The following is an 18,362-nucleotide window of genomic DNA, read 5'->3' as shown; positions in this document are numbered from 1 at the left end:
ATGAGCTTAAACAATAACAGAATTTATTGATTTCTTAGAAGTCAAAAGAACAAGGATGGTACCAGCATCAGATGCAACTGGATCCGGAGCTCAGAGGATATCAGGGTTTTCCCCCTCTTCCTTCTAACTTTGAACTCCATTTCCCTCTGTTTATTATCCTCTTTGCTTATACAGATGGACTTCTCTATGCAGCCAGAGAAGATGGTTGCCAGCAGGGCAGACTGATGCTCCGTCCTAGCATAGCAATCCCAGCACAAAGGGCGAGCATGGCTTCCACGTATAAATTCCCAGAGAAGGATTGTGATGGCCAAGGTAAGCCATGTGTCTGCCTGCAGAGCAGGCTAAGGCTCAAGGGCAACCTAGTGCCAGAACGGGTCCATTCTTGCTTATATCTCCATACCCAAATCAACACAGACGGAGTCTATTACCAGAAAATTGATGCTGAGGAATTTGGCTGGGCTATCACAGTCCACTAAGCTGTGGTTCCCAGATTTACCTGAGGATAAAAATCGCCTCGACTCCTGTTATAGAACAGATTCTGAGGCTCCCCACTCAGACTAACGGTATCAGAACTTACAGGAGATGGATGGTAACTTGAATATTTAACAAGTACGCCAAGAATGTTAGTTTCCTAATGCCACTGTAACAAATTGCCAACATCTTAGTGGCTTAAAACAACACGAAGGTACTGGTCCACGGTTCTGGAGGCCAGAAGTCCAAAATCAGTTTCAGTGGACTAATGTCAAGGGGTTGATAGGACTGTTTTCTTCTGGAGGCTCTGAAGGAAGAATCTGTTTGTCTTTTTCAGCTTCTAGTGGCTTCCCAGGGGTGTTCCTTGGGTTGTGGCCTCTTCCTCCCTCCTCACACTGCAACATTCCAATCTCTCTTTCCATCGTGACATCATTTTCTACTCTGACTTTTCCTGTGTCCCTTTGATGAGGACCATTGTGATTACCTCAAGGCCCACCAGAATAATCAAAGATTATCTCCCCACCTCAAGATCCTTAACTTAATCATGTCCACAAAGTCCGTCTTGCCATATGATGGCATATGACGGTTCCAGGGATTAGGATACAGACATAGTTGGGCCATTATTCATGCCACTATACCATGTAATTATTATTAGGTAAATTTGAGAAACACCACGAAGAAGGGCTAGTCAATATTAGAACTGCAACGTAAATATTCCAAACCACAAATAAATATACAGACGGAATTAATTATTTAACATAAAGATGCCCCAACTGGGTGGCCCAAACACCACATTTTTCCATGTATCAAAAATTCATGCCTTTTTATTTTTCTGTAGTAGACCATTGGATGAATTTACCACGATCTGTTTGTATATTCACCCATGGATGGACATTTGGCTCATTTCCTTTTCTGTTTATTTTAAATAAAGCTACTATGAACATTTGTGCACAGTCTTTGTGAAGACATATGTTTTCATGTGAGGGTTGAAGTAATATCGACAAGTGGAATTGCTGGGTTATATGATGAATGTATATGTCACTTTTTAAGACACTGCCCAACTGTTTCCCAAAGTGACTGTACCATTTTACTCTCCTACTAGTATCCCAGGAGCTCCACAAACTTGTCAGCACTTGATATGGCAAATATTTTTAATTTTAGCTGTCCTAGTGGCTACAAGGAGGTATCTCATTGTGGTGGTGTTGGTTTTTCATAAGGAAGCTCTACGCCCAATGTGGGGCCTGAACCCATGACCCTAAGATGGCAAGTTGCAAGCTCCAGGGACTGAGCCCTCCAGGCACCCCTTGTTGTGGTTTTAGCCTGCATCTCACTGATATCTCTTACTAGTGAGCCTCTTTTACTGTGCTTTTGGCCATTTGTATATCTTACTGTGGCATTTTTTTTTTTTTTGCCTTTTTTTAATTTGTACTCTTTCTCCCTATCACCCTTTCCCATTTTTTTTCCCCAAGATCCTGTTAGTGCAAATGCCCTTGAGGCAGCAGTGGTAGCTACAGAGAGGGCTGTTTCTGCTAAGTGAGGCCTTGGGAGGAAGGGATTTAGGGTAGATGAGGTTGGGAGGTGGCGACAGGTGGGGTTCAGAGTGCGGAACCATGCGGGACTCTGGATCAGGAAAGTCAATACTAGAGCTGGGCTAGTTTGGGTAGAGATGAAAGCCTTCTCCATCACCTTCGGGCTTCCTTCCTCCTGGGTGCCTGTTGAGGTTTTGCTGCTTGCAACCCCAAGAGAACCACCATAGCCTACTAGGTTGCTGTGCTCGCAGCCATCCGATCTAGTATAAGCTCTGACAATCCTCGCAGGTAGTAGCTGTGAGACGTTGTTGGATTTTCATCTTTCTGACAAAAATTTATTATTTTCTTATCTGTTGAAAATGAGTTCATGGCACCCTCCTCACCAAATCATTAAATAACTGAAGTGTAGTCATTCATGCACAAATTCTTAGCAAATTGTGAGGTGCCCAAAGGGTATACGGTATTGCTGCTGCTAGAAGTTTTAACCTGGAAGGGATTGACAATGGGGTTCGTTTGGGCCATCGGCTTGTGAAATGGCATTTCCAGATCCCTTGTGCCAGCCCCACTACTGCCAGGTGAAAATGTCTGAGAGCCACTTGGAAATAAGAGTTGGCCAAAAAAGATGCGACCAAAGAATAAATATTTGACTGATTCCTGAATGGAACTCACTTGATTCTCACAACAGCCTTAAGCTTCTTTTGAGGATAAAAGCCCAGGAGCGGAACCTCTGGGTTTCAGGGGTACCTCGTCCTATTTCTACACGGTGATGCCAACTGCCCTCCAGAACGACTGCCCAGTTCATGCTCCTACCAAGAACACTTTAGAGGTCCAGTGCCCCACTCACTGCCCGAGGGAATATCCGACTTCCTTTTTTCTTACTTCCGGTCTGAGACATGTAAAATGGTATTTAGCTTTGATTTACATTTTGTTGATTACTAATGAGTTTAACATCTCTTGGTAGACTTATTTTAGTCATTCAGATTTCTCCTGTGAATTGTCTCATCATAGCCTATGCTCATTTTGTTTTCTGTTGGATTTCCTGTTTTTTCCTTAAAACTATCTTGGAATATTTTTTGATATAATAAATCTTTATTTTGTGTTGATTTTGAATATTACAAATAACTTTTCCCATTTGATCACCTATTAGTTGTGTTTATGATGGCTTCCATAAGATAGAAATAATTTAAATGAATCAAATCTACAGATTTTTTTTGTCCCCTTAAAATGTGCACATTTGGCATCTTTTTTAAAGAAAAATTTCTCAGCCCTAAAGTCCAAACAATATTCTTTTACATTTCCTTCTGTTGGCTTTATAATTTTGTTTTTCAAATTTAGGACTTTACTCTGCTTAGAGGATTTTTTTTTTTTTGCATATGTTGTCCGATTCAACTGAATCTTTCTCCTTAGAGTGAGACAGTTTTCGTATCTACTAAATAATTCATCTAGTTCCCACTAATTAATGGTGTCTTTCTATGCCAAGTTCCCCATATTAATAACTGCTCTATTTGCCCTTCCTGTGCCCATACTATACTGCTCTGATTATTCTAGATTTGTAGCATGTCTCATTATTTGGTAGGGTACATCCCAGGCCCCTCCTTTTCCTCTTCTTTTGAGATGTATCTTAACTATTTGTAGATGTGTGTTTTTCCATATATATTTTAGAATCAAATTCTCTTAGGATTATGATGCAATTACATTTAATTTATAGGCTAATATTGGGAGAATTGCTATTTTTATAATGTTAAACTCCTTCTAGCAATGAATATAACAATATGTTCTCATTTATTCAGGTTTTATTTTATGCCTTTTAATTGAGTTTTACATTTTTATCCAGATAATTTATGTGCATTATCTGCTAGTTTAATTTCTATATATTTTATAGTTTTATAACTGCTGTAAATGGTATCTTATACTGGGTTTTGTAGGTGTAGAGAAATGCTGTGATTTCTGTATGTTGCCCTGCAATGTGTCAACCTTCGTGAGCTTGTGTGAGATTTAATAATTTGTTAATTCTCCTGGGTTTTCCATATGAGCGACAATAACATGTTTCTCTCTTTCCAATCCTTGAACTGTCTTTCTCAGGGCATTACATTGGTTAGTCCTCTATCTTCGTGTCAAATGGCAGTAGTCTGTTTTGTTTTGTTTTTTTAAGATTTTATTTCTTCATTCATGAGAGACACAGAGAGAGGGAGAGAGAGAGGCAGAGACACAGGCAGAGGGAGAAGCAGGCTCCGTGCAGGGAGCCCGACGTGGGACTCAATCCTGGGTCTCCAAGATCACACCCTGGGCCAAAGGTGGTGCTAAACCGCTGGGCCACCCAGGGATCCCCAGTCTGTTTTGTTTTTGAATTAAAAGTGGTCACATCTAAGGTTCACCATCTAGAGTCTTTTGACTTCTATTTTCTTTTTAATATTTTATTTATTTATTTGACAGAGAGCACAAGCAGGGGAGTTGCAGACAGAGGGAGAGGGAGAAGCAGGCTTCTTGTTGAGCACGGAATATGATGTGGGACTTGACCCCAGACCCCGAGGATCACAACCTGAGCCGAAGGCAGATGTTTAACTGACTGAGCCATCCAGGCACCCTTTGATTTATTTAAAGTTGACTAATTTCAGAACTTTAATTGTATCTGTAAGATCCCTTTGTTTCCTTTCTTGTATCCTTTTGCCATATAATGTGACCTAATCACATTCTAATAGTTAAAACTTATAGAACACTGACTGCAGGCTAGACCTTCTCCCCACACACTCCGTCTCTGGTCTTACCTCCTCCCTAGCCCCTCTCTTACCCTGCCCTAGCTCACTGGTGGTACTGCTGTTCACGAACACATCGACTGCCTTGCTACTTCAGGGTCTTTATACCTGCTTTTCTCCCCAGATTTTTGCACAGCTCACTCCTTTACGTCATTCAGATCCCTACTCAAGAGGTGTCCTCTTCAGACACCTTTCCTGAGTCACCCCATCTAAAATACTACTCCGTGCCTCTCCTAATTATTCTCTGTGGGTTTTTTTTTTCTTTAAATAGAAATTATCACTAATATTAGTTGTTTGGCTACATGTTTGTTTTCTGTTGCCCACCAGAATATAAGTTCTTTGAGGACAAGGAGTCTATCTCACACGTCCCTGTGCCCTTATCTACAGTACAGTAGTGCCTGGCAAACAGTAGACACTCAGTAAATTTTTGTTGGATGAGAGAATCTCCCTTTAATCCTCAGGGAAATAAAGTTTTCAACCAGTGTGACAGTACCTACTTTTATAGAGGAAGTCATTAAAGCTGAGAAAGTTTCAGTAACCTGCCCAGGAACACACAGCAATGGGGCCAGGATTGAACAGGTGCTCATTTGACTCCAAAGCCCGTCCGTAACCTCCACCTTTCTCCTCCACGCTAAGAAGTAGAATGTGAACACACAGGACCGTAAGGAATCAAGGGCCTGCTGCGTGGCTTGTGGTTTTTTAGATGAGATCAGCTGGGCCGGAGCCGTTGGTAGGGGAGAGTTGGGCCTCTGGATGGGATGTGGGATGATGGAGGGAGCGAAGAAAGCAGAACAGGCAACTGTGGCCTTTTCCTTGGCTGAAGAATGGGTTGGGACTTGCTCCTGGGGTAGCAGGGAGGGAGGAGAGCGGCTGTAAGCCTGCATTCCTGGGCCTTTGGGTCGAATGCTCCACAAAGAACTTCTGCCAAGGAGCCTTTGTGGCCTGTGGCTAAGGGAGTCGGGCCTGGCATTCTAACTAAAGCCTGTGGCCTCTGGCGAGTTCAGAGCCACCGACAGCTCCCCTGCCGGCCTGTGACTGTGTGCCGCTACAGGGCGCCTCCGAGCCAGGGCACCTTTCTCAGAGCACGGGTGTTACTGTGGAAGCAGGTGGGCACCGACCTGGGAACCAGCGGGCAGGAGGGCACCCGCCACCACCGCACTGGCCCCCGCTGCCTATGGCCGGCGGGGTGACCTCCCTTCCTTGCTGGTGGGAGGGGCGCAGGTAGCCAGGCCTGGCAGGAGGCTCGGCAGGCAGCAGGCCACCCCCGCCCCAAGCGTGGGGACTGTTCAAAGGTGGCAGCTGGGTGCAGCTTGTCCAAAGGGCCCGGGAACTGAGAGTCCACCCGGCAAAGGAGAGGGGAAGAGAAAAACAGTGGAGAGGCCTGCGGTGGCAGCCAGGGGGGGGGGGGGCAAGGACAAATCCCTGGGTGGCAGGTGTTGTGGGAGCTTCCCACAGGTCCTTGGAGGAGGCCTCAGGGCTAGGAGCAGAGGCGAGTTAAGTGCTTTTCAGATGCGCACAGCATCCCTCTTCTCCTTCAAATACTTCATTTCTACCTCTGAAAAGGTGGCACTTGATTATCCTTGAACCCTTGAAAAGAAAATAGTAACTGCAATTTTCCTCGAAGGTAAAGTTAATTACTTTCCTCAGGCTGTCTCCCAAGAAAAATGCTTTAAAAAAAAAAAAAGAAAAGATTTTGGTGATGTTAAGATGTTTTTCCCCTCAGAGTTGAAAGCTCAACCCCTTTGCACAAATACTCATTATAAGATTTTTTTCAGCACAAAAAGTGATGCCAACTCCACCTTTTAAAAACATGTTTTGTTGGGGCGCCTGGGGGGGGGGGCTCAGCGGTTGAGCATCTGCCTTCAGCCCAGGGAGTGACCCTGGGGTCCTAGGATCGAGTCCCATGTTGGGCCCCTGCATGGAGCCTGCTTCTCCCTCTGCCTGTGTCTCTGCCTCTCTCTCTGTGTCTCTCATGAATAAATAAATGTAAAAATGTTTAAAAAGTTTTTTAAAAAAACATGTTTTGTTTTTGCCTTTGATGAAAGTGTTATTTCCAGCACCACCATCACCACCACCACCACCACCACCACCACCAACCCCCTGTGCAAAGTTCTCTCTTGTTCCCGTGACACTGAGTGAGACAGATGCCACATTCACTTGTTTGGACCAAAAATTGTCTACTTTTAAGGCTGATTTGGAGTCTCCTAGGGAAACAGAAAGGCTGGATAAATTTTACATGGTTCAATTAATGTTCATCACCATCCAATTCCTCAACCAAGATAAAAGCATGGCACCCGGTAGGCTCACGCTCCATGTTCCTGAAGGAAGGGATGTTTGAAAAAAGAAAGCTGAGCTTATCATTGGAAAGCATTTGAAGCAGGTGCATCACAACAGTGGAGATCATTCCCCTTCTCTGGAAATTTTGCATTTTAGGCCTTAGAGGTCTGAGCTCTAGAGTCTAGGGTCTTTCTTGCCTCCGGAACTCTAGACCAGCTGGAGCGCCTCATCTAGGAACCTGTTAGAAATGCGAACTCTCTGGTTCTAACTTGGACTCACTGAATCACAATCTGCATGATCATGTTAAAGCTCATATTAAAGTGGAAGGAAGACTGTTGGAAGGTACCTGGGCCACTGTCTTCCTGAGGCTCCTGGTCAGGAGGCCCTTCCGGTCCTGGCTTCAGATCTGGGTTACAGAACAAGCTCCACACTGCACTGTGTGTGGAGGGCTGGAGGCTGCAAAGGGTTCAGATTCTGGCTCTGCTATTAAAGCAACTTCATCACACGGGCAAGGGACCTAAAAATTAAATCAGTCTTATAGAAGACCTACAAGAATAGTACCAAAAGCTTCTGCATATCCCTTACCCAGATTCACCAATGATTAACATTTTGCCACATACACTTGAACATTTTCTCTCTCTACTGATATATTATTTTGCAACTAATGGAAGGCTAGGTATATACATAGGTATGCCTTTCCCCTTAATACTTCAGTGTGAACTTACTAAGCATAAGGACATTCTCTTATGTCACCGTAACCCCAGGGCCAGATTCAGAGGGAGGCAAGCAATGTCTGAGTCAGTGGCCCCGAGAGGGCTTCCTAAGAGGCCTTGCTTGCCACACCCTAGTCCTGACCCTGCACACTGTAGTTGCCCAAATCAGGAACCCTAATGTGGATTCAATACTTTTTATCTAATCTACTGTCCATATTCCAATTTTGTGAGTTGTCCCAATAATGTCACAGTTTTTCCATGCCCAACTCATGACCATGCACAGCATTTCATTGTCATGGCTGTTGGGTCTCCTTCAGTCTGGAACAGTCCTTCACTCTGTTTTCCATGACATTGACATTTTTGAAAACTGCAGACCAATTCCTCAATATGGGGACAAGTTATTTTTAATCTCTTAATGGTTCAGTTCCACCACCTATACAGATTGAGAATAGTTCCTGCTTCATGTTGAATTGAATAAATTCAGACATCTTACAGATTTGACATAGGCCAAGTGTAGGTGGATTTAAAAAGTTAGCTAATACTGGTAATCACCTAATCAGTATTAGCTAACATGGTATTGCTTGTCAATACCATGTTAAGTGCTTTACAGGCATGATCTCACTGAGTCCTCCCTACGGCTCAGTGACACAGGCTCCGTTTTTATCCCTGTTTCACAGATGAAGAAACTGAGACTTATTTGTCTGCTGTCTTACAGCTTAGTAAGGAGTGAAATGGGGACCTGAACCAAGTCAGCCTGCCTCCAAGGGCTGTTTGTTTAGTAACCTTGCTAGTGATGTTTACCTAAAGTGTAAGGGTTTGTTTTTTAAAGATTGATTTATTGATTTGAGAGAGAGAGAGCACATAGGGGCAAAGGGAGAGAGGAGAATCTCAAGCAGACTTCCTGCCCAGTGTGGAGCCTGACTTAAGGGTTGATCTCATGACCCTAAGATCACGACCTGAGCTGAAATCAAGAGTTGGATGCTTAGCCTACTGAGCCACCTGGTTCCCCTAAAATGTAACTTTTTAAGATAAAATTTACATAACATTAAATTTACCATTTTAATTACTTTATTTTCTCCCAACTGTATTGAGATATAATTGACATACAACATTTTGTAAATTTAAGGTGTATACAACTTGATGATTTGGTGCAGATATATATTGGGAAATGATTACCATTATAAGGTTAGTTAATACATCACTCAACTCCCCTAATCACAATTTTTTTTTAGGTGGTGGGAACATTTAAGATCTCTCTTAGCAACTTTCAAGTATATAATACAGTATTGTAATTAAAGTCACCATGTTCTACGTTAGGTCCCTAGAATTTAATTCATCTTATAACTGGAAATTGTTACCCTTGGACCAACATTTCCTCATGTCTCTCCAGCTACTGATAACCACCATCCTTGTGTCTATGAATTTTAACAATTTTGTTTATTTTTATTGAAGTATAGTTGATACACAATGTTATTTTTAGTTTCAGGTGCATGTGTTTTAACCATTTTAAAGTGTGCAATTCTGTGTCTTTTAGTATAGTCATAGTGCTATATAACTAATTCCAGAACATTTCCATTACCTCAAAAAGAAACCGGTATCTTTCAATTCCCCTCCTCTCCTATCCACTAATCTGTGAATCTTCTTTCTGTTTCTGTTTCCATGGCTTTGAATATACACACAACAAAACTGCACAAGAAAAAGTGCTAACTACTGATATACCCGGTAACATTTTGGATCTCAAAAACATCATGCTGAGTGAAAAAAATCCAGATGCAAAAAATTATGTGCTGTAAGATTCCATTTATATGGAGTCTTGGAAAAACCCAAACCCCCAAAACAGGAAGCATGGCAGTGGTTGCCTGGGGCCAGGGATATGGGGGTGGGGACTGACTGCAAAGGGGTTAGAAGGGAGCTCTCTGGAGCTCTCTAAATGGGGTTGTGGTAGTGGCTGCACAATGCGTACCTTTGCCCCAATTCATCCAACTCTCTATTTTAAAAAGCTTGTAAATGTATATTGTACCCCAGTAAAACTGTAAAAACTCAAACATAGCTGTCTTCCAATGGAGTTCAACTCATCAGCGTATCTTCCTTCATAGTTCGGCTCCAAATCTCTTTCCAGCCTCGCCCATCTCCTCAATGCATTCACTCAACAAACACTTGCTGTGTGGAAGGCCCTCAAGAGAACCTCTGTCTTCAGGGAACTCACAGCCCAGTTGGAGCAGAAAAGTAGGGCACCCAATCCTGATAAATATCAGGGATCCTAGAGGATCACTGAGTCTTAATTTTTTTCCACTTTATTTATTTTTTTAAAATGATCTCTATTGTAAAGCCCGTCATGGGGCGCAAACGCAGGACCCTGAGATCAAGAGTCCTATGCTCTTTCAACTGAGCCAGCCAGGCACCCTGATTATCGATGGAACCTTAACAGAGAAGAATGAGCATATATGTTCCAGTCACTTTGAATTTCAAGTTTGAATCAAGTTTCAGGTAAATTTTTTGAACAGGTATTCTCAAACATATTCAAGAATAAAAGAAATTAAACAATGAAAAATTTCCTCCCATCTAGTTTCTACCCTACCCCATATACCCACAGTTATTAGAAACACATATTATTTTTCCTCCTTTTAAACAAAAAAGGTAGCATAATATACACATTGTTTTGGACTCTGCATTGTCATTTGGCAACAAACCTTTGAGATCTTTCCATACAGTGAAAATTACCACTCTACTTAGATGGTATTTCATTGTATGGATGTGCCATAACTTATTTATCCAGTCTCCTTTTGGTAAACATTTGAGTTTTTCCAACAGCCTGTTACAGCAAACAATGCTGGCATGTATATCCTCTTCTAAGTGGTGTATTGTGTTTTGTTTTGTTTGTATGTGGCAAGTATACCCATGGGCATATACTGAATTCTTTTTTCAACCATTCCACAAACACACCAGCCATTTCCTATCTGCAGGCTGTTTTCTCTGCCTTGAAGTCTTCACTTGGGTCATTTTTCTAACCAGCAAACTCCTACTTTACCTCAAAGCCCCGTTCAAATGTCACTTTCTTGTGATGGCTTCGGAATTTCTGCAGGCAAGATTATGAGGTTGCTCCTTCTCTTTTTTTCTCACAGTATTCCATGTCCACATCATCAGAATTACCTATGAACACTTGCCCCACTAGACTGGGAGCTACGGAGGGCATGGGCTACAGTAAATTTATTGCTGAATCCCTTGATAATTGGTACCTGGTAAGTATTGGATAAAATGTGTATTGGATGAATGATCAGGGCTGACAGAGGTGTTTGTACTGCTCCTGCGCTTTGCTTTTAGCTGCCTCTTGGTCTCTGTTAATGCTTAGAGGACGGTGGCCAAAGGTGGGCTGTGATTTCCCTTCCCCTCCCACCTAATTCCTTCCTTCCTGCCTCCACCCCTTTCCTACCCTTGGGATTCTGTCCACAGCTGCCTTTGTGGCCCTTGCTGGACCTGGCATGGATAACAGTTACTACAGCTTTTTAGTAAAAATAAATAAATAAATAAATAAATAAATAAATAAATAAATAAATAGTGGAGCATTGACTCTACCCATCTTCTCTTGTCCTCATCAGGTCTTTGGCCTCCTATAAAGCTGAAAGCACAAATCACTTGAGAGTCAAATGTGTCTCAGTCACCCTCAAACATAATTTCCTACACTTTAAGCCAACGGAGATGATAGAGGTTACTATAGTGCTTTAGGAATGTGGGAAATGCCTATGGTGATTAGGTTAATCAATGTTAAATGATTTTCAAGGGCAATTTAGATTCTTTTTTAAAATGCTGGGTTAACTCTGAAATGTCATGATGCTAACTCATGCCGAGCTGTCAATTGCTAGGTCACTTCCACATTAAAAATTATTCTAATATTTCTTCCTTGCTGGGTAGTGTTGGAGGTGGGAGCTCTCTGTCTCCACCTCTGAGATGGAAAGGTGAAAGCTCTACCTTGTCCTTACCCTGGGGAAGCTCCAAGTCGGGGAAGTGAGCCTTCAAAGAAAACAAAATGGGAAGAAAGCTTTTAAGCCTTTGCCTGCCCAGGTCAGAGATGTATATAGGATTGAGATGTTTCACCTGAAGATGTCTCAGGAAAGATGGTAGCTTAGGTCCCTTGGAGTGCTTTGGGACTGTGGTCTTCAAAATTTCTTGCTTGCATGTCTCCTAAAGGAAATTTGAGAAACTGTGTTTCTTCTTGTACTTTTGAAGGTCGTATCTAAAATGTTTCATCTTAAGTTTAAATAATGGCAAAGTTTGTTATTTCTGGCACAATAAGTATTGGCATTTTAAAATAAGATCGCTACATCATTCTGGAAGGTTATCCAAGGGAATCTAAATATCATAATGTATCTATCATCCACTTAAAAATACATGAACAAGCTTTTCTTTAAAAAGAAATTATACATCACTCTTTGTCTCTTATATTTCTCTTACCTTATATTTCTATTCCACTTGCACCTCAACATTATAATATCAGATTTTAGGCTGGAAAGTCTTCTATTGATCAGCCTATCATATTTCCCTAAAATTTTTTTAAAAGATTGTATTTATTTATTTGAAAGAGAGAGAGAGCACAAGTAGGTGGAGTGGCTGGCAGAGGAGAGGGAGAAGCGGGATTCCCACTGAGCAGGGAGCCCAATATGGTCTCCATCCCAGGACCGTGGGATCATGACCTGAGCGGAAGGCAGATGCTTAACCCACTGAGCCACCCAGGTGCCCCTCTCTAATTTTTTAAATTTTAATCTTTGATTGAGTCTCTAAATTTAAAACATTCACCTTGTGTTATTAATACAATTCTGAATACCTAATTGATATAAAAACCATAAAATATTATAAATTTTGATGAACTCTTAAAATTAGAATTTAGAATATTTTTGCTGGAATAAGATATGGTTCAGATCAACTCTATCCCTAGTTTTCACTGGTTATGGATAGAAGCATGAAATACCTCATTCATTTATTCAACAAATATTTATCAAGTACCTCCTATTTGTCAATAGCAACTACAGTCACTTGGAATATATTAGTAAACGCTATGGATAAACCCGTGCCATCATGGAACTTATATCCTAGTGGGGGATAATAGACGATAAGCAATAAGCAGAAACATAAACATGAGTAAATAATATAGCATAGTAGAAGTGCTATGAGGAAAAATAGAGCACTTAAGAGGGATCTGGGGTCTAGGGTAGGGACCAAAATGAATTGCAATTTTATTTTATTTTAATTTTTTAAAGATTTTATTTATTTATTCATGAGAGACACAGAGAGGCAGAGACACCGGCAGAGGGAGAAGCAGGCTGCATGCAGGGAGTCTGATATGGGACTCGATCCCAGGACCCTGGGGTCACAACCTACCTAAGCCAAAGGCAGATGCTCAACCACTGAGCCACCCAGGTGCCCAATGAGTAGTAATTTTAAAAAGGTTAAGGCGAGTCTCATTGAGAAGATGACATTTGACCAAAAATGGGTAGCGAGCTAGCACTGCAGATGGGGTGAAGAGGGGGCAGGAATGTGTGCCAGGCAGAGAGAAGAGCCAATGCAAAGGCCCAACCTGGGAATATGGGTGGTATCTTCTGGGATCAATACAGGAGGTTAGTAAGGCTGCAGTGGACTCACCCGGGAGAATATAGGAAGAGATTACAAAGGTAATGATGGGGTGGGGTGGTGGTGCAGATCTTGTAGAACCCTGTAGACTCTTGTACGGACAAAGACTTTTACTCTGAGTGAAATGAGTAATTGCAGGGATTTAAGCAGAGGAGTGATATGATTTGACTTCTGTTTTAGAAGGATCACTCTGGTTATGTTGAGAACAGACTCTAAGGGGCAAGACTGAAAGCAGGGAGAGTTTTTGGAAGACTAATCCAAACATGAGATGATGATGGCTCAGACCAGGGGGTAGGCATGAGGATGGCAAGGGACACTCTGAATCTGCACTCGCCCTGAGATGTAAAAGAAAGACGGAAGTCCAGCATGACTCTAGGGTTTTTGATCTGAGCAGCTTGAAGGATGGACTTGTCATCAACAGACAGGAAAATTGGTGGGTTGAACAGGTTTGAGGGAGACTATTTTTCAGTTTGTGGCATAAATTTGAGATGTACAGTAGCCTGCTGAGGTCTGGGTTGAATTTAAATTTGGAAATGTCATCATATATGAGGGATGATATCATATATCTCTGATGGTATTAAATGTTAGGAGATTTAATGAGATCACAAATGAAATGAGTATAAATATAAAAGAGAAGAATCCAAGGAATGAACCCTAGGTTATTGCAAGGTGAAGAGGTCTGGGAAAAGAGAATCAACAAAGAAGAAATAAGACAGGGAAAGAGGGACCAGTGATGAAGGAGAAAACTGAGATGATGTGGTTTAAAAAAAAATTAAAAAGGTGAATCAAGTGACTAGCTGTGTTAGCTGTTACAGACAGGTCAATTAAGATGAGAAGTGTGAATAGATCACTGGACTTAGGCATTGCTGACCCTGCCTAGAATAGTTTGGATAGAGTGGTAAGGGTGGAAGCATGAATGGAGTCACTTTAAGAGAAGGTGGGAGGGACACCCGGGGGGCTCAGCGGTTGAGCATCTGCCTTTGGCTCAGGACGTGATCCCGGGTCCAGGGATCGAGTCCCACATCAGGCTCCCTGCATGGAGCCTGCTTCTCTCTCTGCCTGTGTCTCTGCTTCTCTCTCTCTTTCTCTCTCTCTCTCTCTCTGTCTCATGAATAAATAAGTAAATCTTGGGGGAAAAAAAAGGGTGGGCGACCTGCTCAGCTGGATACCTAAAATATGCCACGTATGTAACTGTGTGTGCATTGTTACCATTTTTCCATATGTATGTAGTCACATGTAACATAGGCATAGTAACATAGTTATCATAGGCATTGTATTTGGCATGTTTTGGAACTTTATATATATAAATTGTATCATATGACATGTATTCTGCTACAGAGGGAGGAGAACTAGAGACAGAAAGTATAGAAAACTCCTTTAGAAGTTTTGTTGGAATTGAAGCAGAGAAATGGGGCAGTAGCTGACAGTGGAAGTGGGTCAAAGAGATTTTTTTATGATTGGAGAAATTACAGGCACTCTTAAGCTGATGGGAATGACCCAGCAGAGGGAAACATTGATAATTAGAAGAAGCGGTGGGTGGGGGTGGGGGAGATAATTGCTGGAGTGATGGTGATGATCTTGATTAGGCAAGCCAAGATTGGGATTTGTGCCGTATGGAGGGACTGACTAGCTAGGAGCTATGGAAAATTCAACTACATAATGGAGAGTAAAGTGGAGAAGAGATTACAGTTGATACGTGGGTACGGGTTGATGAGATTGTGGGATTCCGTGGTGATTTTCATCTTGTTGCTTCAATTTTCTCAGTGAAAAAGGAAGCAAGGTTATTAACTGAGAAATGAAGACGAAAGGGAAGGTGTACGTCAGGTCTGGAATGCAGAAGGATGGAGGAGGGAAATGGGATTCTGGAGCACCACTGAGGGCCCAGTGGAGGGTAAAAGTGATGAAATTAAAGTGAAACTCACTAGTGTGATTGTGTTTTTCTCCAGCCACTTTCAGATGCAGGGGTGCTGGGGTGGTGCAGGTGGAGAGCTGGCTGGATCAGGATAGTGGTTTTGGCCAAGCAAGTACAGCCAAGGGGGAAGAAAGTCCCGGGGTTGAGGGTGCATGCAAGGGAGTGATTGCAATGATTGGCCGGGGGCTTCAGCTAGGTAAGGATGGGAGCGACTGGATATGTACTTTAAACAGTCACTACAAGGAGATTTGGAGTATGAGATGGTGTTCAGAGTATAAGGTGTTTGAAACTGTGATTATGATGAAGTTGCAAAGTTTGATAAGGCTTCTGTGAGTATGCCTGTGGAAGTGAGAGGCTGAGTTAGGGAGGGACAGATCCCTGGAGGAGAAGTCAGCTCTGAGAGGTCAGGGTATTGGAAAGATCATCCACATGTGCACTAGAAGCACCTAGGATTGGACAGAAGTGATATTGGAGTGGCTGACAGGAACAAATGGTGAAAAACTGAAGGGGGATGAAAGCAGCAATGAGGGATACTGGACAACACGATTGAAAGCTGCAGGTTAGTGGGGGGGGGTGGTCTCTTGAGGAGCCAGGGGGACATCTACCTCTTTCCAGGCACAGCCCGTGAGGCTTATGGGTGAAAACACAGCAGCCACTACTTGGGAGGGGGCCTGGGATGCACTGTCCCAGGGGAAAGTCGAGTTTCCCTAAAGCAAGAAAGTGAAGAGAACCTGAAGAGAAACTCCGAGGAGGCTGGGACTGCAGGGATCATTGTCGGCTTAAGTAGACACGGTGTACTGGGCTCTGATGTGGCCCTGCATGGGCCCTGCTTCCTGGCATCCGAGCCCTTATCTGGGGTCCTTCCCTTGAGAGAGGTGGTGCCTCTGGCCAACAGAGCGCGGCAGAGGTGCCCAGGTGTGTGTGGTCATGCACACATGGTTATGTCACATATGGTCGTTACCAGCGTGCTACACGGAGACTCTCCCCTTGTGGCTTTGACGGGGCAACTGCCATCCTGTAAGCCTCCCTGGGGAGGGGTCCACAGGACAAAGAGCTAAAGCCACCTGCAGCTGACAGTGAGCAAGGGACTATGGCCTTGGGTCCTGCAGCCGGCAGTCTGGAGGCGCCTCCTTTCCCCGCCAAGCTCTGGCCTGTGATCCTGCAGAGGACCCAGCTAAGCCGCGCTTGAACTCCGACCCATACGACCTGTCAACTAATAAATGCGTGTTGTGTTAAGCTGCTAAATGTGTGGTCAAATCGTTACACAGCAAGAAATAGGTAACACAGATGGGAACGAAGAGGCTTAGTTACAAGGGTGTTGCTGTGGCTGAGGTGGGGCTGGAGCTCAGGCCCCGAGATAAAGACCTAAGCTGCCATCAAGAGTCAGACGCTCAACCCGCTGAGCCACCCAGGTGCCCGAGAGCCATGTTACTTTTAACTGCGTCTGAGGTAGAAGTAGGAACTTAGGAGCCACCTGCTGCTCTGGTACCCAGCCACCCGGTTAGACCTTCCTTCAGTTTTGCTGATAGCAAAGAACTGGGAACCACCTGACTTGCAAAGAATTTATAACCCGTTCATTCAGGTCACTCGCTCTTTCATCAGACGCCAGTTTTTGAATTGTCCCCCTGAATTGTCCTGGGGGTTTTACATCTGGAGTCGGGGTGCCGGGACGACTCGGTTGCTTGCCTGCATGACTGGATTTCAGCTAAGGTCATGATCTCAGGGTTGTGGGGTCGAGCCCCGCATCGAGCCCCACACTCAACACGTTGTCCGCTTGGGCTTCTCTCTCTCTCTCTCTCCCTCTGCTCCCCCTCCCACCCCCACATTCCCTCTTACTCTAAAATAAAAAAGTAAATAAATACATCTTGAGTTGATGCACCTGCAGTAATGGATGAGAATGTCACTTTATTCCGATAGATGGGAGAATGACAGTTTTGGAAGAGGATGCTCTGTCCTCAGGTGACTTCTCAAGCTGAGCCATTGTGTTAAGTAGTGCACTAGCAACGGGAGCTCTCTAAGTGAATTCCCTTAAAACTAGTCTTGGAAAGTCTTCCTGGACCCAGGAGCAGGGAACACGGGAGACGACGGCGGCGGGACACGCAGGAGTGCGGGATGCTGTGGTGCGGGGGGGGGTGGGGGGCAGCTCGGGAACGGGCGGGACGCCGTGGGGACAGCCGGGCGGGGATAGCAGGGGGAACAGCGTGGGGACAGCCAGGCGAGGACAGCTTGGGAAGGGGCGGGGACAGCGGGGCGGGGACAGCAGGGCGGGAACGGGGACGGGTGCGGGGACGGGGACAGCGGGGCAGGGACAGCGGGGCGGGAACGGGGACGGGGACAGCGGGGCAGGGACAGCGGGGCAGGAACGGGGACGGGTGCGGGGACCGGGGCGGGGACGGGGTGTGGGGACAGCGGGGTGGGGACGAGGTCGGGGACGGGTGCGGGGAAGGGGGGGCGGGACGCCGTGGGGACAGCGGGCGGGGCCGGCGCTGGGCCGGGCGGGGCCGCAGGGCGGCGGGTGTACGGAGGGTCTGAGCGCTTCCCCGCCACTAGCTTGCGTCGGGCCCCCCCCGCCCGGGAAAGTTTTTTCTAGGTGGTAAAAAATAAAACAAAAATTTAGAAGTATGCAACTCGTACGTGTTTTCTGGAACTTTTAAATATAAAAGAAATGCGCGCATCTTGGAAAAGTTTGAGGTAAGTAAGTGCGCACTCCAAAGCCGAGTTTCGCCCCACAGGTGGCCTCAAGAGGTGCGTGGCAGGTCCTTGAGCCCCGTCCACTGGCCTCCGTGACCCGCGGCCACACTCCCGCACGGGCTGCCGGTCCGCGCGCCGCGGAGCCCGGAGGGGACCCGGCAGGTGTCCGCCCTCGGGGCCGCCGGCCGCCGGGCCGCGCGCCGGGCCGCGCACCGCGCCTGCGCCCCGCGCCTGCGCACAACCCCCCCGCCGGCGCTCCGCGGGGGGCGGGGCCGCGGGAGAGGGAGCTGCGGGGGCACGGGCCGAGGCCTGCAGTTACCCGGATGTGGTCGCCGTGCGCGCATGCTCCGTGGCCTCCCGACAAGTTGGCAGCAACAACACGGCCCTGGTCGTC

The 18,362-nt window shown here is 44.9% G+C and overlaps 1 protein-coding gene across 1 annotated transcript in view; it reads left to right on the top strand.

Annotated features, from left to right (window-relative positions):
- Positions 1-18,362, top strand: part of LOC129514601 (mothers against decapentaplegic homolog 4) — an 88,988-nt gene that overhangs the window by 20,942 nt on the left and 49,684 nt on the right. The window lies entirely within an intron of this gene.

This window comes from Nyctereutes procyonoides, unplaced genomic scaffold (assembly GCF_905146905.1).
Source record: "Nyctereutes procyonoides isolate TBG_1078 unplaced genomic scaffold, NYPRO_anot_genome, whole genome shotgun sequence".
In the NCBI taxonomy this organism is placed as follows: Eukaryota; Metazoa; Chordata; class Mammalia; order Carnivora; family Canidae; genus Nyctereutes; species Nyctereutes procyonoides.
This window is presented reverse-complemented; position numbering and strand designations above follow the sequence as displayed.